The 14,985-nt window shown below is 42.9% G+C and overlaps 1 long non-coding RNA gene across 2 annotated transcripts; it reads right to left on the bottom strand.

Moving 5' to 3' along the window:
* Positions 1-1,343: 1,343 nt before the first annotated feature.
* On the bottom strand, positions 1,344-14,261 carry LOC122216962. Of its 2 annotated transcripts, XR_006201209.1 has the most exons (5): positions 14,020-14,261; positions 13,135-13,242; positions 12,681-12,828; positions 2,515-2,608; positions 1,344-1,843 (listed from the first exon to the last, which is right to left on the bottom strand). It is a non-coding gene; the product is annotated as an uncharacterized LOC122216962 (long non-coding RNA). The 2 variants fall into 2 exon arrangements; XR_006201210.1 differs by lacking the exon at positions 2,515-2,608.
* Between the last annotated feature and the right edge of the window lie 724 nt (positions 14,262-14,985).

The following is a 14,985-nucleotide window of genomic DNA, read 5'->3' as shown; positions in this document are numbered from 1 at the left end:
TATTTTTGCTTCCCTTCCCTTGTGTTCATCTGTTCTGTGTCTTAAAGTCCTCATTTGAGTGAAGTCATGTGATATTTGTCTTTCTCTGACTGCTAAGTCCCTCTTTCTAATCAAGATCTTTACCCTTATCTTTTCCCATAGGCACCACTAATCCAGTATTACCAGAGCCACAATCAGGGACAATTTTCCTGTAAAAAAACGACCTCTTCTGCACTTTGCTGATGACACTGTGGCCTCATTGCAGGGGTGGGGATGTTGCTCCCTTACTCCCCTATGCTCAGGCATTGTAATCACCAAGTCCCTCCCAGTATTCATCAAACCTATCCCTTCTCTTCCTGCTCTCCCTGCTACCACTCTCTCCCCTGGTCCAACACCACAGCCTCCCAGATGTTTGCCCCATTTGCAATCCTTACCATCTTCCACCTATCTGCCAGAGCGGCCCCTTTGAAAGGCAAAACTGCACCTGTCAAGTCCCTGCTTAAAAGCCTTCCATTGTTTCTCCCCAGTCTGGACCCTCTGTGGGTCATAAAGGTCCTGTGTGACCAGAGGGGCTGCTCCTTCTCTGCAGCCTTGAGCTCTCTGCTCCAGCACCAAATCACCAGGGCAGTCTCTTCTTTCCCCATGTACCTTGTCCCCTTCCTCTTCCTCCTCTGCTCATCTCTTCACTTGGCTGACTCTTACCCATACCCTTAAGACCAACAAAGTTGCCTTCTCTTCTTTCCTCCTCCATAACCATTTTGTATGTGTTCTCACAATACCCTGAGCCTATCCCCACTGTACAGGTTGAATTCTGTGCCCAAAACTGAAAGTTGAAGTCCTAAACCCCAGTTGCTCAGAAGGGATCTTATTTGGAAATAGGGTCGTTACAGGTGTATTTAGTTAAGATGAGGTTATACTAGAGTAAGTTAGGCCACTAATCCAATATAACTAGTGTATCCTTATAAAAAGGGGAAATTTGGATATAGACACACACACAGGGGGAATGCTATGTAGAGATGAAGGCAGAGATTGGGAAGATGCTTCTACAAGCCAAGGGATGACAAAGATTGCCAGCAGACCATCAGAAACTAAGGGAGAGGCCTGGAACAGATTCTCCTTCACAGACCTCAGCAGGAATCAACCCTGCTGACACCCTGATCTCACACTTCCAGCCTCTGGAACAGTGAGACGGTAAATTCCCATTGTGTAAGCCACCCAGTTTGTGGTACTTTGTTACTGGGCAAGTCATGACGGCCCTAGGCAACAAATACACCCACCATTGTACTATCATATTGTATTGTCATTGTTTGCCTGTGTCCCTCAGTCCCCAATGAAAACTTTGTGAGGGCAGGAAATGTGTCTTATTCTTCTTTGTATCCCCAGGGCCAAAAACAGTGCTGACAACATAAAAAGACTCAAGTATTTGATAAATGAATTAATGAAAGCGTAACGTTCCAGAAAGGTCAGAATAGCTGAAGACTAAGAAGATTAACTGATTTCTGCACCTCAGCTCCTTACATTTCTGTTTTTTTCCAATGGATTATTGTTGATGTCCATGGCTTTCTGTTCCTCATGGGTGAGTATGCTGGCGATTCTCCAGTCGCTCTTCCTGAGGAATGTTGTGCTCTTTTCTGCCCATTTCGTGCCAATGGCTGCAGGTCCTGCTGTGCGGCCCTCTGTCTGGGTTCCAGCTCTCACTAGGTTCTGGCCACTCTGGTCTGTTCCCTGGTCCCTTCAGGCCTAGAGAAGGTTAGGACATCTCACTGTCGCTAGTCCCACGGGCTTCATTTCTTGTTGTCCCCTTAATTCTGCCCACTCCCCTGGAAATAGTTTCTCCATTCAACTCTGGTGAGCCATCTGTTTCCTGCTGGGACCCAGAGGAATAAATACAGTCAGTAAGCAGGCGGGTAAGGACTGAGATGATAAACATGATGCAAAAATAATTGCTTGGTTTTTTAAAAAAATAATCTTTTTAATCCCATTGCTTAATTCCTTTCCAGTTCTGTTTTCAAAGCATCACATACCTAGCATTTTTACATAAAGCCTGCTATTTGACCTTATCTGTGCATTTGATTAAATATAGAAACTATGTTTAGTTTAATTTGACATTTTGTTGAGTACCTGCAATTTTCTAGGCACAGCGATGGGCCTTGGAAATCCAAAATGGAAAAAATCCTGCTTCTGCTCAAGAAGTTCCAGAGATGAGTGAGGGAGACAACACTTCATCGACAGAGCATGGGGCCGTGGGAGCCCAAGGAAGGCACTGTGCCTGGCCTTAGGGCAAGTTCCCACATCTGCATTAATATTATGAAATAGCTCCTCCTAATCTAGACATCTTGAGTAATACTGGTCCTTTGACTTCAATTGTTTTTCATAAAATCATATCCAAATTTATTTCATCAGAGAGATGCCTTCTGTAGGCCAAATACACATAGGATGATCATTTAACGTGTTTTGGGGTCAAACTTCTACCTTAAATTTTCTCTTTTCCTAACGTTATAGGTCCCTGTGTTGGAAAGGACTTTAAATGATCACCTGGACCAGCGATTCCCGATTTTGGATGATCACGAGAGTGGCATTTTAAAAACAGCAGTTCCTGAGCCTCAGAGCCATCTGCTGAATCCAAACCCTAGGGGATGAGAGGGAGATGGGACAGAGGAACACCTGGAGATCAGGAGTTTTTTCTTTTTGAAACCCTTGTAATGATTGTCATGTTCAGTCTGGTTGGGAACCATTGTTTTGGATTAGCTCTTATTTATAACAACTGTAAGTTAGACAAAGGTTCTTCCAAATGTAGCTCCTTGGCTATTTGAGTGTGTGGTACAGGCATAGAAATAAGTACATGTATATCAAAGGGATATGGTTGAGAATAAAAAAAAAAAAACCTTTTACATTTCTCATCAGTTGACTTTCTACCCTTTAAAGGGGGAAAAGATTAGTCTTTTTTAATGAATGGTGCTGGGACAACTGGATATCTACATACAAAAGAATGAGGTTGGACCCTTACTTCACACCCCATATGAAAGTTAATTCAAATGGGTCAATGATTTAAATATAAGAGCTAATAAAACTCTTAGAGGAAAACATAGGCATAAATTTTTGTGACCTTGGATGAGGCGATGGTTTCTTAGATATGATATCAGATGCTCAAGAAATAAAAGAAAAATAGATACATTGGACTTCTTCAAATTAAAAAACACTTACATCAAAACACTATCAAGAGATGAAAACATAACACACAGAATGAGAGAAATTTTTTGCAAATCATATATCTATTAAGGAGTTAATACCGAAAACATATTAAGAACCCCTACCACTCAACAACAACAAATATACCAAAACAACCCAATATAGGAAATAGGAATATAGGAAATATTCAGACTAGGCAAATCCACAGAGACCAGAAAGGAATTTAGTGATTGCCAGGGGTTGGGGTTGGGGGGAGGGGTAAACAAAGGGTGACAGCTAATAAATACGGTTTTCTCTCTAGAAAGATAAAAATGTTTTAGAATTTGATAGTGGTGACAATTGCACAACTTTGTGAATATACTACAAAATCACTGAATTGTATAGTTTTAAAGGATGAATTTCATGACATGTAAATTAAATCTCACTTTTTAAAAATTTATGAATTTTAAAAACTACCTGGGTATTTGGGGCCCCTGAATCTGCTTTTGAAACAAGTCTTTAGGAGGATTCTTAGGCACACTGAGATTTGAAAACCACAGTACCTCATTTGTATCACTTCATCTTCTGAAAATTTGAAGAATTTAAAATCTGTTAAAGAACAAAACAAAAAGCAAAAACCAGACTACCCAGGGCATAGAAAGTGATCATTTATTGAACAAATATTTAGCTGCTGCCTACTGTGTAGGCATGCTGGGCCCAATGAATTAATCATATAGGAGTTCAGAGTTAGGAGGATAGTAGACAGGCAAATAGTTGCAGTACAGAAAGACAACTAGGACATTGGCTTCAGTAGAGATTTGTACAGAATAAGGCAAGGTCAGTAAGGAGGCCCAGGGTTGGCCTGGAGTCGCCAAAGGATGAGGCAGTATTTGAGTTTAGGCTCAAGCTCTGGGTACATAGAAAGGTGGAAGGGAGTAAGAAAGAGAGACAGGACGGCCTTCCAGGCAGAGGAATAGCATGTACAAAGGCACAGAGATTTGGAAGAATTTGGTATACTAAAGCAACTGTAGCAGGTTGAAATAAAATGCCCAGGGGAGAAGAGGCAGGAAAGAAAGCAAAGAGTTAGTTTATTGTACATGGAAGAGACACTGGAAAATTAAAAAAAAGGAGGATACCAGTCCTAGTTTGGGAAGATCAGTCTGACAGCAGGGTGGGAGATTGGGCCAGAAGAAACAGGGGGGCTGGGAAGCAGGTGGGAGGAAGTCTTTGTCTGAAATGCTGAAGATCCAAACTAGGGCAGTAGAAGGCAGAGGCGAGAGATGGATTCTATACCTATTTAGAAAGGTATACATATAGACCCTGGGGATAGATGGAATGCATTATAGGATGGTTAGCCGCATCCCTGTCCTCTACTCATTAGATGCTAGGAGCATTTCCCCAGTTGTTAAAGACAAAAGTATCTCCATAAATTTCCTGGAAGAAAAAACTGAGGGACAAAATCTGCTCTGGTTGAGAACCCAGATGTCCAGTTAACTAGTCCCAGTTAACTGAATCCTGCAATGGGGTATGGTCGCATTTGTCTCAAGGTGAACTTTTAATGCAAAGTGCTTTTGAGTGCTTAGATGATAGGAAGCTGGGTTAGCTTGAGATCACAAACCTAGCTGTGTGCTCATTTTTGTGCTTGTCTGCTAATAAATGTCTGTCCGTGAGGCAGAATCTGGTCTGAGGCATGCTCTGATTGTGAGGTTGTTGGGGAAGAGACCTATAGCCCCTATATTCTAATATTTGAGAGATGCCATTAGCTACCCAATGCAGAGTAATTGTGGCCAACCACCCTGACTTTGGTCAGTTTGCAACAGAATTGTCAAAAATGGTTTGCTGTCTTCTGGTTGGATGGGTGACACCATTCCCTGAAATAGAGAACTCCCAAGAGAGTGTAAGTGGCTCAGGGCAAGAAGGAAGATGCAGCAGTGCTAGCTCCAGGACAAAGAACTTCTAGAATGCAAAGAATGGATTTCTTCTGGGTTTCTCAAGTGATGGGTTTATAGGAATTCTTACCCCAAAGTCATGGGCCTGTGATGATCACAGTGTGACCCAACTATGGCTCTGCCCAGCTTTCATGACAGGCAGATTTCCTCAACAAGGAGCTCCATTTTGATGGCCATGGTAGCCAAGTAATAGTCACAGAATGAGTGGCAAAGGAACTTAGAGAGGCCCCACCTGTCATCGCTCACAATATTTCTGTGCCCCATATGAGCTAGATCTGCAATCTGTCCACATCTGTCTGCTTCTACCACTACCCTGCTCCATGCCACTGTCATCTTCTATCTGTACTGCTGCAACGGCCCCTAACTAGTGTTCTAGTTTATTCCTTCTTCCCTATTCTCCACATAGCCACCAGAGTGATTATTTCTAAGTACATCATCTCCTGATGAAATAATGGTCTCCCATTGCATTTAGAATAATTCCATAGTCCTTATTGATTTTACAAAGCTCTGCAAAGTCTGCCTCCCAACCTCATCCAAGCCTTGTTCCTTCACTGAACTGCAGTTACAGTGGTCTCTTTTGGTTTAAGGGCTTTTTGACCCTTAGATCTTTCCCATCTGAGGCTTTGGACCTTGATGGTCCCTTTTCCAGAAGTGCCTTTCTCCAGATCTTTCTGTGGCTGCCTCCTTCTTGTCCATCAGGCTCAGCCCTGATAATGTGCTCCCAGAGAGCCTTCCTTGTCTAGAGAATCTCATGGTATCCCCACCCTCAGTGTCACATCACTTTCTTACTCCTTTGCTACTACTTTCACTGCAGTAAATTACCTCGTGTGTTAATTGATCACTTGCTCCTCCCTCTAAAATGCAAGTTCCTTGAGAGCAAGGGATTGCCTAGATCTTGGTCAGCATTTTATCTCACATGGCCTGACATGTGACAAGTGCTCAACTGATGTTCAACTGATATTTGGTGAATAGATGAGTGAACTTTAGGGTTTGCGCCAGAGTAAATCTATTTGACTTGTTAAGTGCCCACTGACGGCCAAGACAATATCTCTCTGTATCCTAGTCTTCACTAGAAGTTGAGAAATTTGTCTTTACTGACTACTATGAAGGCCTACTTGTAGGTGTCTAATCATTTTGGAACCCCCCCCCCCCCCCACCTACCCTCAACCATCCACCTGCCACACAAGAGGGGAGATGTCCTGCTTTAAGACAATTCTTGGGTCTTTCAGACTTCTCAAAATTATTTCTCCTGTTGCTATGGTTCTTCTTTATCCCTCCCTCCCTTCCTTTCCTTCTCTCTCTCTCTGTCTCTCTCTCTGGCTTGTTCCTGAAAAGTTATGTGTTAATTGTATAGCTTAACATTGAATCATTAACTTGTAATTTCAGAAGCCTTGTGATCCAGTTCTAAAGGCTCTGATTGGCTGCACTTGAGCTTTTGGCTTCTTTGTGAAATGATTAATGATCTGTAAACAAACACTTACATAGGGTGGTTAAAGTACCCGCTATTTAGAGGCCCCTTGTGGTGAATCCTTTTTGTAAATGGAAGAACTATCAGCTTTATCTCCTCTGTAAATATGGATTTTCCTATTTTGGAAGCCGTGTTGGCTACACCTGCCCCATTTATATGAATCTAAAATGTGCTGCTTCCTCCTCTCCCTTCTTTTACCTGATTATTCCATCTGGTCATTCAATACACCTTCATCGAGCACCCACTATGCGCACAGAGATTAACAAAACGGCCCCTGTTCTCAATGTTGCACCATCTGACAGGGGAAATGGACAAGATGATGATCACACAACAGTCTGATATGAGGAAGGAGCCTCTAGTTAAGCCCCAGGAGATGAGAGAGTGCCTTCATGATAATCCTTGAACTGTTTGGGAGAAGATGAGTAGCAGGTAACCAAGCAGATGGAAGTGAGGGGCCAGGTAGGGCAAAGAACCTTCACATGCAAAGGCACAGAGGTATGAGAGAGGAGTTTTTCAGGATAGTTCCAGCTGAGGGTGGGTGTGGAACACTAAAGGGCTGAGGCTGGAGGAATAAGCAGCAGCATGCACCCACATGGAGGAGATTGCTCTTAAGGTGATGGAGGACCATTAACAGGTGTTACAGGGGACACATAGGAGGCCATGGACAGAGCTACACTGTTAAAAGATAACTTAGGCAGCTCAAGTGGAAAGTGGATGAAAGGAAGGGTAGGATTGGTGGCAGGGACACCTGTCAGAGGACATTGTTTTAGTCCATTTGGGCTACTATAACAGAATACCGCAAACAGGATGGTTTACAAATAACAAACATTTATTTCTTACAGGTCTGGAGGCTGGATGTCCAAGACCAAGGTGCCAGCAGATTTAGTGTCTGACGACAGCTTGCTCCTTCGCTGACCACTGCCTTCTCCACGTAACCTCGCATGGATAAAGAGGTGAGCTAGTTTTCCAGAGTCTATCTATGTCACTAATCCCATTCATATGGGCTCTCCTCTCATGATCTAATCACCCCCCAAAGACTACCTCATAATGGAAACACATTAAAATTTGAACATACGCATTTTCTGGTGTGGTGTGGTGGGGTACAAACATTCAGAGCATAGCAGACATCACAGTTATTCAGATAAGAAATAAGGAATCTTTAAGGCAGAGATTTTTACCCTTGGACATTGTGGCACCTGAGGAGGGAAGTCCACACTGGGCTTTGGAAAATCTAGAAACCCTTTTATGAAGAATATGATGTTTCCATGAATATTTTCCTGAGAAGACCCCTAGGTTTTATCAAATTTACAAAGGGATCCATTACACTGAAAACAAGGCCACAGCAGCAAAGATAGAGAAATCAGATGTGATAGGAGAGACACTTAGAAAGATACACTAAGATGCATGACAAATGGGATGTGGGTGGAAAGAAGAGGAAGAGGTTGAGGCTAAAGATCAAGCTTCTGCGTTAGGCTAGGATTGGGAAAATCGTGTACCTTTTACCTAGAATCCCAGAGAAAACACAGTTTGGGGGCATGAAGCAAGAGAGGAGAAGGAAATAAATTAATCATTTACTCATCAATTATTTATTGAGTTCTTACATTGTCTCAAGTCCTGTTCTAGGTGGTGAGGATTCAGCTAAATAAAGAAACTTATATTCTAGTGAACTGGGTAAACAGACAATAAACACATTCATGTAATATGATGGTAGCTTCTCTGAAGAGAAATAAAGCTGGGTAAGGGCATCAAGAGTGATGAGGATGCTATTTTGATAGATTAGTCAGAGAGGATTCTATGAGCAGCTGGTATTTCAGCAGAAGCTTGAGTGAGATGAGGAAGAGAGTTTCATGGCTATCTGCTCTGGGGCAATAGCATTTCAGGCAGAAAGAGTAACAGGACAAATGCCCTATGATAAGTGTATCCTTGGCTTATTGGAGGAACAGCAATGAAGCCCGTTTGACTTCAGCAGAGTAAGTCATGAAAAAAGTCTAAATAATGAGGTAGACAAGGGAGCTAGAAGTTAGACCATTTAGACCCCTGGACTTGAAAGATCATGGCAATAATCATGGATTTTTTTTTCTTTCTTTCTTAAAAAAAATTTTTTTTAATGTTTATTTTTGAAGGAAAGAGAGACAGAGCATGAGTGGGGGAAGAACAGAGAGAGAGAGGAAGACACAGAATCCAAAGCAGGCTCCAGGCTCTGAGCTGTCAGCACAGAGCCCAACGTGGGGCTTGAACTCACAAACTGTGAGATCATGACCAGAGCTGAAGTTGGATGCTTAACCGATTGAGCCACCCATGCGGTCCTCATGGATTTTTCTTCTAAGTGCAATGGAAAACCATTGGAAAATACTAAGTAGGAAGAAACGTCCAACTTCAGTTTGGGACATGTTGAATTTGAAAGGCTCTGTGAGACATCCAGGTGAAGGGATGCGGTAGACATTGATATGAAGCCACAGAGGGTTGAAGATTTAGAATATTTGTGAGAATCATCATTATACAGATGGAAGTGGAAATCATGGGTGTGGATGGCTTTGCCTTGGAATGTTGTAGAGTGTGCTGAAAGGGGAGGAACTTGAGAACACCAGCAGTTAAGGGGTAGAGAGAGGAGAAAGAATTTATAAAGAAGCTTGAAAAGGAGTGGCAAAAGAGAATGTAAAAAATTCGGGAAGAGGGAGCTCTCAAAGTGATGGGGAGAGATTTTGAAGGTTGATAGTCTCAGATGCTGCAGAGAGAATAAAATAAGGCCCAAAGAGTATGCTTTGCATTCCTCAGTCTATATAATAGTACAGAAGGATTGGAAGTGGAAAAATTATAGTGGGCTAAGGAATAAATAAATAAGCAGTGGTGACTCCATGTAGACATCAACCCCAATTGATGGGCCTGGCTCAGATACTTTAATGCCTACATTTTCTTGGCCATGTGCATTGGGCTGATGGCCAAGCTGTAGGCTTGGTTATCAGGAGGACAGAACCAAAATATCTCATGCCAAGTAGTAGACTGGTGGACAAATCAGGAGGTTGTAATCATGGAGTCTGTGTAGATTGCAGAAAATATAAAACCAGGAAGATTCTGATAAAGAAGAGTCAATGAAAGAGTAAGGGTCTAAAGCTCCTGATTAAGCTTGAAATGTAGGTAAAGTGGGTGTAACAGGAAGTCCAAGGGTGGAAGTCCAAGGAGATACTGGAGGTAAAGATTTTAAAGGTGATGAGGGGAAAAGCTGAGAGTGTGGTTCTAGGAGAATATGGGAAAAGTGCAGCAGAGATGAAGTTCACTGGCCTCAAGGAGAGAAAAGATAGTTCTGCTAATGTAGGCCAGTGACTGTAGGCTACTAGATTACAGACATGACAATCTACAGAAGATGGTTTGTCTAAACCATTTGGAGAGTCCCAAGAAGCATTTTTTAATGGATTGAAACAGAAGTGAACAAAAAGTATCAGAGTGCATCATTCTTAATAAAATATGAATGTTTCAAGAAATTTTTGTTTTAATTGTGTGTGTGTGTGTGTGTGTATGTATACTGGGTCAAAATATAAAATTTATTTATTGTTGTGGGTCATGATACAAAAATTAAAGCTGAGATGATACAAGCTCCAAAACACAGTTTTTGCAGGAAGGTGAAAGGGTGTGGAAGAAGAGACAGGAAGCTTCAGCCTGAGCGTCTTGTGGCCTGGGCCAGAGCCACATGGAGTCCGGGAAAATGGGCAGTGATCCAGAGATAGACCCGCCCAAGTTGTGAGTATTTGGTTTGGACATGCCAATAAAGGAAGCCATTTCTCCAAAGTCTGGAAGCTCTAAGAGGTGAACTCTCCAGAACAAGGTGTGATCATTACAGATGGTATTATTTGGGGATGTAGATTTGAGTCACAATATCCAGGAGTCATAACACTCAAACAATCAATCAAAGGCTCTCATTTTGAGAAAGACTCAAGTTCTAGCTTAAATTTAGCTCTGTCAAAACACAGCAGAATCTGCTGATGCAGCTCTGTGAATGTTGCTATAGTTTCTTAGGGCCTTCACCTTCAGGGTCTTGTATAAGCAGAGAGGGTAAATGTTGAATTTTGCCTCTGAATGTAAATTTCATTTGACTTTCCCCTTTTAGAGCCCTTATTATCTACCACCCTCCCTTTTATTCTCCTATTTTGTCACTGTGTTGTGTGAAATTTGCCTGTAGTACTATGAACGTGGGGACTAAATACTTGGGTTGGGTTGCAAGAATTAAAACAAGAAAGAATGGGTCTTAGATTTCCCAAACATGGAATCCCTGGTGTTTGCAGGTGCCATATAGCAGAAACTGATTGCTATTCTGAAAACCCATTCCCAGTTCCTGCTGAGCAAACAGCCAACAGGCTAAGTTTTCCCAGCCTCCTTTGCAGTTAGGTATGACCATGTGACTAAATTCTAGCCAATGGGGGGTGTATGCAGAGGTGATAGGTGCCTTCCTGTTTTCCCGTCTGTAGGTTGGATGTTGGTGCCAGGGCAGACTTGGGAGCCTCATGTTGAAGATTAGCCTGAAGGACCCCTTTCACATCTCTCCTATCCCCACTTTGTTGGACTTTGTGTAAATGAGAAAGCAAGATTTTCTTTTGGGGTTTATCTGTTATTGCAGCTACTATTACCTGATCCACTTCACCTGGTTCTGGCACAGACTTAGATGGTCAACCCTGGTGACAAAGGGATATCCATGTTCATTTATAGTTTGCCTTTTGATCTGAAACAAATTGTTGAGTTCATTCGCTGTCTACACAGAGGCTTATCCTAGTGTTTTGAAAATAAGTTTTCTTAGCTCGGTTTTCATTGTGATTTGTGTTTTTATTTTCTCAGGGTCATTGAAAAATCAGTGCTCCCTGCTTTCCTCACCCCCCACTGAAGTCCAGAGCAGATACTTACTCAGCTGATTATTACATTTTGCCTTAAGAAATTATTTTTCCTCACTTTTGGAAGTCTTCAACTTAATTGACAACTGGGACAAATCAAGTGTTAGTGGAAATCTCCAGTGATTGTGAATAATAATGGCAGTTGCCATGCATTGGACAATGCAAGATAGCAGACACCGTGCTAGGCATTTTGCACACATTATCATGAATCTAATAACCCTGCAAGGTGGGTGTTAGTACATCGTTTAGTGATTTTGAGCGGAACCTGAGAACAACTACAGGACTAATCAACATCACACAGCCTGTGATTGGTTGGAGCCAAGGTCTAAATCAGACATAACTGGCTCCAAAGGCCATTCTTGATGCATTTGCTTTCCAAGTATGTGCTTTCCCGTTGCTCACCTTAAATGTCTGCTCATTCCTTTTTTCTCCTTTCCTTCGAAACTGAGTTTCCTGGCTCTGCTCATTGACTGGTTAACACAGTGTACCCTGAATGCAGCCAGGGACACTTAATTTTAACAGAGGAAATAGAACTCAAGCCATTCAGGGCAGGTTGCTTCGGGGCGGCCTTGATGGGTATTAGGATATATAAATGTTTGCATAGTTCTTCTGGCAAACATGAGCTCGCACTGCTTACTGTTAAAGAGGAACAGCAAAAGCCATCACCTCTCAGGCTCCTCCATGTCTGTCTGGTGAAGTAAGAGTGCTGGTGCACTTGAGGGACCCGGAGGGCACATTCCACGCTACGGATCTTTGCACCTCCATCCTCACCTCGAGCCTTGCAGAGGCCTGAGACCTGACATGTGTTTGTTGAATGAATGCTGAATGAGTTGCCAAGTTTGCATTTGATGATGGTTTCTATTAAAAATGGGGGTGCATGCTGAGTAAGTCAGGGCCAGGTGACCAGGAGGCACCCTCGGGTGGGAGGAAGGAGGGTCTGGCTGGTTGCTTTATGAGATGGTCATTTCAAGGCTTTTACCGGATTGCTACAAAATGGCTTTGGCCATGTATCAGGACTACAGACTTTTGGCTTTCATTTGAGTTCCCCTTCTTCTTCTTCTTTTTTTTTTTAATATGAAATTTATTGTCAAATTGGTTTCCATACAACACCCAGTGCTCATCCCAACAGGTGCCCTTCTCAATGCCCATCAACCCACCCCCCCCTCCCACCCCCCATCAACCCTCCGTTTGTTCTCAGTTTTTAAGAGTCTGTTATGGTTTTTGGCTCTCCCTTCTTACCTCAGGCAAGTTTCTTGACTCTCGGTGAATAAAATTCTGCCTGTGGGTGAGTTGGCGCTGTGAGTCCTTTCCAGTGCTAAGACTCAGCCGCTTGTCAGCTGGCTGTGCATTTAGGGGCACGAGGCTCAGTCCTCTGGAGCTCCTATTCCTTAGAACAGAAATAAGATTGATGCTATTACCTGTACCGCAGGCTTACCGTAGAGGCTAAATCGCCCCTGTAAAGCATTCAGCATAGTGCTTGGTACCTAGGAAGCACGCAGGGAATTGGGTTACTGCTAATGCCCATGTTTACTAAACTGGACTTTTCAACCTGTGCCCTCAGTGAAGCTCTAACTCATCGAGTGAAGGACAAGTTCTTCACTGGCTGCACCAGGGGTTGGCGCAAAATCAAAAGGGCCGTGCTTCGAAGGGCTTGGAGTTTATCTTCAGCATTTAAATATTAAGACTCACAGACCTTGGGCAAGCGACTTGACTTCTCTCTGCCTGAGCTTCCACATGTGGAAGGAAGGAGTGGACGGGAAGGAATCTTCTCCCCCAGCGTGTCCATGAGTCTCACTGTTGGCTGGAACACAATTACAGACAGAGGACAGAATGGTTAGTCACCACCCTGGTAAACATAGGAAGGTTATCATCTCGTTTTATTAATAGACTAGGCTATGCACGCCATAAAAATAAGGTAGTTCCACATTTTAAGTTCTTCGAGTTCTAGTTTTTGTTGCATCCGATGAAATGTGCAAAGAGAATTGTGTTATGTATGGACTTTGTACAATGGTCTTCTATCTCACACTGCAAATCAATTACTTATTAACTTTTATTGCCAAGGAAAGAAAAATATATTACTATTCATTTTAGCCTTTTCCTTATCGACTCTAAGAGTATAATACTAGTTCTTTGAGAAAAAAACGTTATATTCTTTCTTTTGTTACAAAGGATCTCTACCACATCACAAAAAATTAGAATGGGTAAAAAGCAGGGAAAAGAAGAAGCCTATCGTACCTCTCAGCCACTGTTAGCATTTAAACATTCTACTTCCACTTTTCTTCTGCATGTTTTTACACTGAGTATTACAGTTTTCACTAAACAGCATATAATGAGCATTTACCATGTTACAACATAAAGTTCATAATAACTTTTAATTGTAAAATAATATTCCAGGAGGTATGTCCTGGCTTATTCTACTATTTGCCTATTCTCAGAAGGAGCAGGGGATTGGGCGCCAGGGCCAGGTTGAGATGCGGCTTTGACACTTTCTAGCATTTGTGACCGTGGGCAAGACCCTTAATCTCCCTCCAGGCCTCGGTGCCCTCTGAAAGTGCGGGCTGTGCAGTACCAGTCTCACCGGCTGCTGTGAAGACTGGATGACATCATGTTGGCCCCTCTCCGGTGTCCCGACCGTCGTAGGGTTCACGGATGTCGGTGGTTGCCGCTGCTTCAGCCTGCACGCCGATCTGAGAGATGATTTGATTTCTGTAAACATCCCCCAAGAAAACACACATCAAATATCAGGCCATGTCACTTCATCTCTCTGGGCCTGGCTTCTCATTTGCAGCGTGAAGTGGTCGGACTAGAAAGTGTGACCTCGAAGGCCCCTTCCGCTCCGATCGCTACGCGCTGCTCCGTCATTACTAGAAGCAGCTGGAACTACTGCGGGGAAATGACCTGTGGAAATGTTCAGCCTTGCTCAAGAAGAAAGGACCCTGCAAGGGGCCTGAGGGCTTGTGCACATCAGTTTCTCTTTTTGTTCCGATAAACATTTGACATTTGTTCCGGTGCCTTCCTTCTAAAGGCCTCTTCTAGTTTGGTTTGTGTGCTCTTTAGATCTCCATTTTTCAAGTGGGTTCAACAGCCAGAGTGCTCACCCACGTTTTATTTATCCATTTCACATTTCTAATGTCGCTTCGCTGCTGTCATCATTTTCCTATGTGGTCATTTAAGGAAGATAAATTGGACCGCAAATCTCAGTAGAACAGGCGTTGCTCTTAGTCCCCAAGGGACAAAGAAGATTTTTCTCCCCCCACTCTTAACACCACCTGCTCGTACTCTCCCTGTGAAATTTCCCAAGAAGAATTTTTAATTAAAAAAAGAAAATCCTGAGGCCAGAGTAGTTGGATGGGCCCTCTCCCTGGTATGTGCACCGTTACCCCGAAAACTCAGACTTTTCAGATTCCCAAAACCAAGTGCCAAAAGGAATGGAACTAACCTCACGTTAGCATCGGAGCTGACACTGCAAGGAAACAGATGTCGTTAGCATAGAACCGCCACCTGCCACCTCTGACATCTTGTTCCCAGGCTATTTCAGTGAAGC

This window comes from Panthera leo, chromosome B1 (genome assembly GCF_018350215.1).
Source record: "Panthera leo isolate Ple1 chromosome B1, P.leo_Ple1_pat1.1, whole genome shotgun sequence".
Taxonomy (NCBI): domain Eukaryota; kingdom Metazoa; phylum Chordata; class Mammalia; order Carnivora; family Felidae; genus Panthera; species Panthera leo.
This window is presented reverse-complemented; position numbering and strand designations above follow the sequence as displayed.